This window comes from Equus caballus, chromosome 24 (genome assembly GCF_041296265.1).
Source record: "Equus caballus isolate H_3958 breed thoroughbred chromosome 24, TB-T2T, whole genome shotgun sequence".
Lineage (NCBI taxonomy): Eukaryota > Metazoa > Chordata > Mammalia > Perissodactyla > Equidae > Equus > Equus caballus.
In genome coordinates this window covers 14,927,580-14,934,413 of record NC_091707.1, presented here as the reverse complement: position 1 = coordinate 14,934,413, position 6,834 = coordinate 14,927,580, and positions in this window count along the sequence as shown.

Sequence of the window (6,834 nt, the reverse complement as noted above, 5' to 3'; positions counted from 1 at the left end):
AGGCAATAAGCATCTAATCCTACTCAATAAATTGTAGGCTCAGTTGCATGAACTCCTAGAGCTGTTAAAGACAGCTGTGCTTTTTTTGTAATTTAAGTCTTTTCCAAATTGGGCAACTCTCCAGGTATATTTTCAGACAAACAATGTGTGCTAGAAAAAGTGATGTTCTGAGTCTTTCAGCAATGAAATAAACACAAAGGAGTAAAAGCTGAGATATAAGACAGTGCAAATATCATTTCTGATCATCCCAGGAGGGCAGGCATCAAGGGCAAGGGGCTAGGAAACTGTTCTTGTTTCCTAGGACTATTAGAATATGAGCCAGGACATTTTCCCCCAAGGACCTTTTCTAGCCCAATTACTTTCATAACTGGTTGTTGGGCCAATGCCATAGATGGGTACTAGGATGGAAGATAAGAATTTAATATTTCTCGAAATAGAACCATCAACTCCCAGAGCATGACACAACCCTGAAATGGAAAAAGCTCCTCCCAAAGCTGATATTTAAAGGGTCAGGAGAAAATGGTTTCCACTCAGTGACGTCATTGAAATAAATCATCATGAGACCATAGGATAAGAAGGAATTACAAGAGGTCGTTTTATCCAGTGCACTGTCTCTAAGATGACCCACAAGAAAAGCATTTAAAGAAGGTTAATTGGTAATGATTTTATACCTAAATCATCATTAAGCATCAAATGAATCCTTTTCTAGTACAGAAGAGCTCCGAGTGGGCAGGGCAGGTAGTGTGTTTTTCAACATCCACCCAAAGTTGAGTATTCAGCAATCAGCTGAGTGCAGTAGGAAGAAGCCCCAGATCTTCCTCACCATGGGTTGAGGACGGTGAGTGGTCTTCAGCGAGGCCGTCACAAACGTTTGCCTCCTGGATCGGATTCCAGAACACAGGAATATTGTTGTTGCTGTTGTTGTTTCACTTTGCCAGTTGTTTTCTCACCAAAAGTTGACTTGTGGGGCCGGCCCGGTGGCGCAGCGGTTAAGTGCGCACATTCCGCTTCGGCGGCCCGGGGTTCGCCGGTTCGGATCCCAGGTGCAGACATGGCACCGCTTGGCAAGCCATGCTGTGGCAGGCATCCCACATATAAAGTAGAGGAAGATGGGCACGGATGTTAGCTCAGGGCCAGCCTCTCTCAGCAAAAAGAGGAGGATTGGCAGCAGTTAGCTCAGGGCTAGTCTTCCTCAAAAAAAAAAAAAGTTGAATTGTGCCTACAAGATCTTCTTATCTACCTTTGTTCTACACTGTTGTAAGGTACTGTGCATTATCTTTTGGGCTAACACATGTGATGTCTACCTCACTGTCTACAATGCCTAGAAAAGCACAGGAAAAACATAAATCTCAGACCTAGAGCCCACGGTGTAACTCCCGTGAGTCCCTCTGTGGTGGGTTGAACTTCCCCATAGACAAACTAGGCCTGAGATGAATCAACACCTCTTTCAGTTGCTGGAATGTAACACAAGCTCACAGGTGGAGGGAATTTCAGGCAATGACTCAGGGATTACTTTTGGCCCAGGTGGACAGCTGGACAGCTACACCTAGTCCCCAAATGCTTAGCGATTACTTTCTGGATCCCTGCCTCCATACAACCCCCAAAATGACAGTTTTACATGCCAAGTAGAAAATTCCTTTTAAGTTAAGGCTTAATAATTAGAAATTCCCTTCGTCTAGGGATTCTGATAGCATTCCTACTGTCCCCCTTTGAGAAAGCTCAGAGCTGTCACCTCAGTGTAAATCTTCACCTCAGGCAAAAGCAATGGTCCACTTGTTTCTAGCCCCCTAGAGCAAAACCCCTCAGGCTTTGTCCAGTTTTGAGGGGAAACTCAACAGCTCTGTACAGATTAAAGACCTCACCGAAAAATGTCTAAAAACAACTAATCTCTCAGTGTCACTTCAAACAAGTATAGCACATCAGACTGACACATGGTATTTATCAAACAATTTAGTCTCTCAGCTAGCCAACCTATTGGGTCCCATTTCTCTCATTTAAAAAGTCTCTAAAATCCTACAAAAATATTGTCAAAACTATGAATAATAGTATTCAGAATTTTGTTCTCAAGGCAATTTACTCAATACCACAGGTAGCATTTTTCAATATGTACATAATTAAAACACTCTTTAATTTTCATGAGAGTGTCTTGAAAGGAAGGACGTATCCTATAGGGTGGAATGGTGGGTAGATTTTGTTTTTAAGCTAAAAACTAGAGAATGAAATTATTGAAAACATCTTCTGTTCTACTTTAATTTTCAGCAGCTTTTGCTAGTTTACTTTAACGAGTAATGTTTGATTGAATTCAGGCCTGCTTTGGTTTACAAAATGAACCAGAGCCAGCAAGTCATGGCCTGCCTCATTCGCACACCCACTGCCTTGGGCTCCTCCCCTTTAAACAAAAATCTGGAGTTTGTGATTTATTGTTGATTTGGTTAGTTCAAATGATTTTTATGGCTAAAATCTACCTTCCACCTCATCCTTGAGATTTTCACTAGAAGTTTCTAATCTATGTCTATGATACAAGGCAAAAAATGAACCACCCCCCAAAAATGCAGAACGTCTCTTTAACTCCCAAGCTTTCAGATGCCGATAAAAGAAACTGAGAATAAAAATCCACAGATGGAAGAAGAGGAAAGCACCATCTGTAAATCAATAGCTTTAGAAACCAAACTGGCCCATTCAGAAGAATAATGTCGGGAGAACAAAGCAAAATGGTTATTGCTGCTAATCGGTCTCTTTGAGTCTATATGCACCATCCTTGTTTGCCAGTCAGGTAAACTAGTGGTTCTCAAATCCAGCAGAGCATCAGAATCATCTTGGAAGCCCTATTCCTAAATCGCCTCCTCTAGAAATTCTGATTTTAAAAGTCTAGAGTGCAATCTGTATGTTCACAATTGTTCCAGAGGTCTACCAATCTTTGAAACATTGGTATAGTCTTTATGCATGTTTAATGTCACCCTACCCAGACAGTCTCATCTCTTCCTCTGCTTGAATTCTCTACTCCAAATCTGAAGGTCTCTTCTTACTCTAGGCCATAAAACTGTGTAGCGTTCCTTGTATAGTCAGGTGAGAGTAGGTAGTAGAGAGGATATTTCCCTGTCTCCCTTGTCACTCATGTGCAAAATCCACATACACGTTACTGTTGGGGGTTGTTCCACAAGATTACTACCAAATGCTAAGAATCAATTGCCTCTCACATGCCTACAGTCTGTTGTTAGCATTCCATCTCCGTTTAATCTTCCATTCTCCTAAAAGCAAGGCAAAGCCCATTCCCAGTCTCATGAACCCCCATGGAATATGCTCCCTTTTTGTGATCTACCCACTTCCCTTCACATTGCTTGTTTAATCATAATCTCATTTGAAATAAAAAGAAAATATACCTAATTCAACAGGTATTGAGAAAACAACTATTAGCTCTGAGAGGGAAGGAACCATGCCCATCTTGCTTATTTCGGTATCTCCAAAACATGGCTCAGTGTATGGCACATGGCAGATGACCAGTAAATATTTGTTGACAATTTTTGCTTTTTGGAAGGTTTTTGATTACTGTTTCAATCTCTTTACTTGTGATTGGTCTATTCAGATTCTCTATTTCTTCTTGATTCAGTTTTGGGAGGTTGTATAATTATGAGAATTGATCCATTTCTTCTAGGTTATCCAATTTGTTGACATATAGCTTTTCATAGTATTCTCTTATAACCTTTTGTATTTCTGTGGTGTCCATTGTAATTTCTTCTCTTTTATTTCTGATTTTATTTATTTGAGTCCTCTCTTTTTTTCTTGGTAAGTCTGGCCAAGGGTTTGTCAATCTTGTTTATCTTCTCAAAGAACCAGCTCTTAGTTTCATTGATCCTTTCTATCGTTTTTTTAGTCTCTATTTTCTTTGTTTCTGCTCTAATTTTTATTATGTCCTTCCTTCTACTGATGTTGCGTTTTGTTTGTTCTTCTTTTACTAGTTCTCTTAGGTGTAGGATAAGCTTGTTTATTTGAGATTTTTCTTCTTTCTTGAGGTAGGCCTCAAGTGCTATAAATTTCCCTCTTAGTACTGCTTTTGCTGCATCCCATAAGTTTGGTATGTTGCGTTATTATTTTCATTTGTCTCCAGGTATTGTTTTATTTTTCATTTGATTTCTTCATTGATCCAATAGTTGTTTAGTAGCATGTTGTTTAGTCTTCACATATTTGTGATTCCCCAGCTTTTTTCTTATGGTTACTTGATTTCTAGTTTCATAGCATTGTGGTCAGAAAACACACTTGATATGATTTCAATCTTCTTAAATTTATTGAGGCTTGCTTTGTTTACCAACATATGGTCTATCTTTGAGAATATTCCATGTGCACTTGGGAAGAATGTGTATTCTGCTGCTTTTGTATGGAATGTTCTAGATATATCTATTAAGTCCATCTGGTCTAGTGTTTCATTTAAGGCCACTGTTTCCTTGTCGACTTTCTGTCTAGATGATCTATCCATTGACACAAGTAGGATGTTAAAGTCCTCTACCATTATGTTATGGCTGCCAATTTCTCCTTTTAGGTCTGTTAATAGTTGCTTTATATACTTTGGTGCTCCTGTGTTAGGTGCATAAATATTAATGAGTGTTATGTCTTCTTGGTGGAATGTCCCTTTTATCATTATGTAATGACCGTCTCTGTCTCTTGTTAGCTTTTTTTATCTTAAAGTCTGCTTTGTCTGACATAAGTCTGGCAACACTTGCTTTCTTTGGCTTGCCATTTGCTTGGAGTATCATCTTACATCCCTTCGCTCTGAGCCTATTTTTGACTTTAGAGCTGAGATGTGTTACCTGGAGGCAGCATATTGTTGGGTGTTGTTTTTTAATCCATCCAGCCACTCTTTGTCTTTTGATTGGTGAATTCAATCTATTTTCATTTAGAATGATTATTGATAAATGAGGGCTTAATACTGCCATTTTATCTTCTCTTTTCCAGTTGTTCTATATTTCCATTGTTTCTTTTCCCTTATATTTCTGTATGCTATTTCACTTTGGTGGTTTTCTGTCATGATTTTCTCTTTATTCATGATTTGTGACTCTCCCAATTTTTGTTTTGTGGTGACCATAAGGTTTGTATAAAAGATCTCATAGATGAGATAATCCATTTTCCGATAGCCTCTTATCTCCATTAGCCTATGTGGTTCCATTATTTTCCTCTTCTACCTCTGAGTTATTGTTGTCATAAATTATTCTTTTTTGTGCTATGAGTTTGTGACCAAATCAAAGTGTTTCTAGTTATTTTTGATTCTTTCTTTTCCTTTATCTGTTATGTTATAATTAAGTGTTTGCTAACCTATTCTGATATAGGGCTGCAATTTTCTGTTTTGTCTGTCTATTTATCTCCTTGCTCAAAGTTTTGCAAACCTTTTCCTTTTTGTTTCAGGTAGGTAGGAGGGCTTCCTTCAACATTTCTTGTAAGGCAGACCTAGTGGCAATGACCTCTCTCAGCTTTTGTCTCTCTGGGAAACCTTTTTATTTCTCTGTCATATCTGAAGGACAATTTTACTGGATAGAGTATTCTTGGATGATAGTTTCTGTCTTCAAGTATTTTCAATGTATCATTCCACTCTCTTCTAGCCTGTACGGTTTCTGCTGAGAAATCCAATGAAAGCTTGATAGGATTTCCTTTGTAGGTTTTCTTCTCTCTTGCTGCCTTTAATATTTTTGCTTTGTCATTGGCTTTTGCTAGTTTTAATATTATGTGCCTTGGAGAAGGTCTTTTTGCATTGATGCAATTAGAAGTTCTATTAGCTTCATTTACTTGCATGTCCAGTTCTTTACCCAGGTTTAGGAAGTTCTTGGCTATTATTTATTTGAACAAGCTCTCTGCTCCTTTCTCCCTCCCTTCTCTCTCTGGGATACCTATAATCCTTATGTTACTTTTCCTGATTGAGTTGGATATTTCTCTAAGACTTTCTTCATTTTATTAAAATCCTAGTTCTTTCTCATCCTTCACTGGAATCATATCTAGGTTTCTATCTTTGAGCACACTAATTCTCTCCTTCATAAGGTCTGCTCTATTTTTAACACTTTCTACAATATTTTTTTTTTTATCTCATTAATTGTGTTCTTCATATCCAGAATTTCTGTTTGGTTTTATTTAGAGCTTCAATCTCTTTGGTAAAGTATTCTGTCATTAATTTTATTCCTGAGCTCATTGAACTATCTCTCAGAGTTTTCTTGTAACTCTTTGAGTTCCTTTATGACAGCTATTTTGAATTCTCTGTCAGTTAGATTGTAATCCTCTGTGACTTCAGGTTTGATTTCTGGAAAGTTGTCATTTTCCTTCTGTTCTGCCATGTTACTGTAGTTCTTCATGGTGTTTGATGAGTTGATCCTCTGCTGACATATTCGTGGTGGTAATCACCCTTTCTTATTTGGGTATGGTTTTGGTTACTTTGGTTCTAAGCTGCTTCTGATTGTATTTGAGAGCCTACACTTTCCACCCTCCAGTGCCTTTACCGGAGGTGTCCTCAGTGCCTTCCTTGTGTCACTTATGCCTTTAAGGTTGCTGATGACCTGTTATTTAGATGTTGCTGCAGTCTCTGGTGACAACACCAGGGTCACCAAGTTATGAGCACTTCTGCTGCTTCCAGGGCCACCTGGGTCTCATGTTCCTCTGCTGGCTCTCTGCAGGCTTTGATGCTGCTGTCTTATGTACCATCTGTGCTGCTGTTTGCACAGCAAACAGGCAGGGATGCTGATTGCACCACTGCCAGGGGTACTGGCTTCATGGGTGTTGTGGTTGCAGGCATCAGCCCAAGGACCCAGGGACTTGTATGCAGCCCCTGCTGCTGGTGGAGCTGATGTCAGGGGTGCTGCC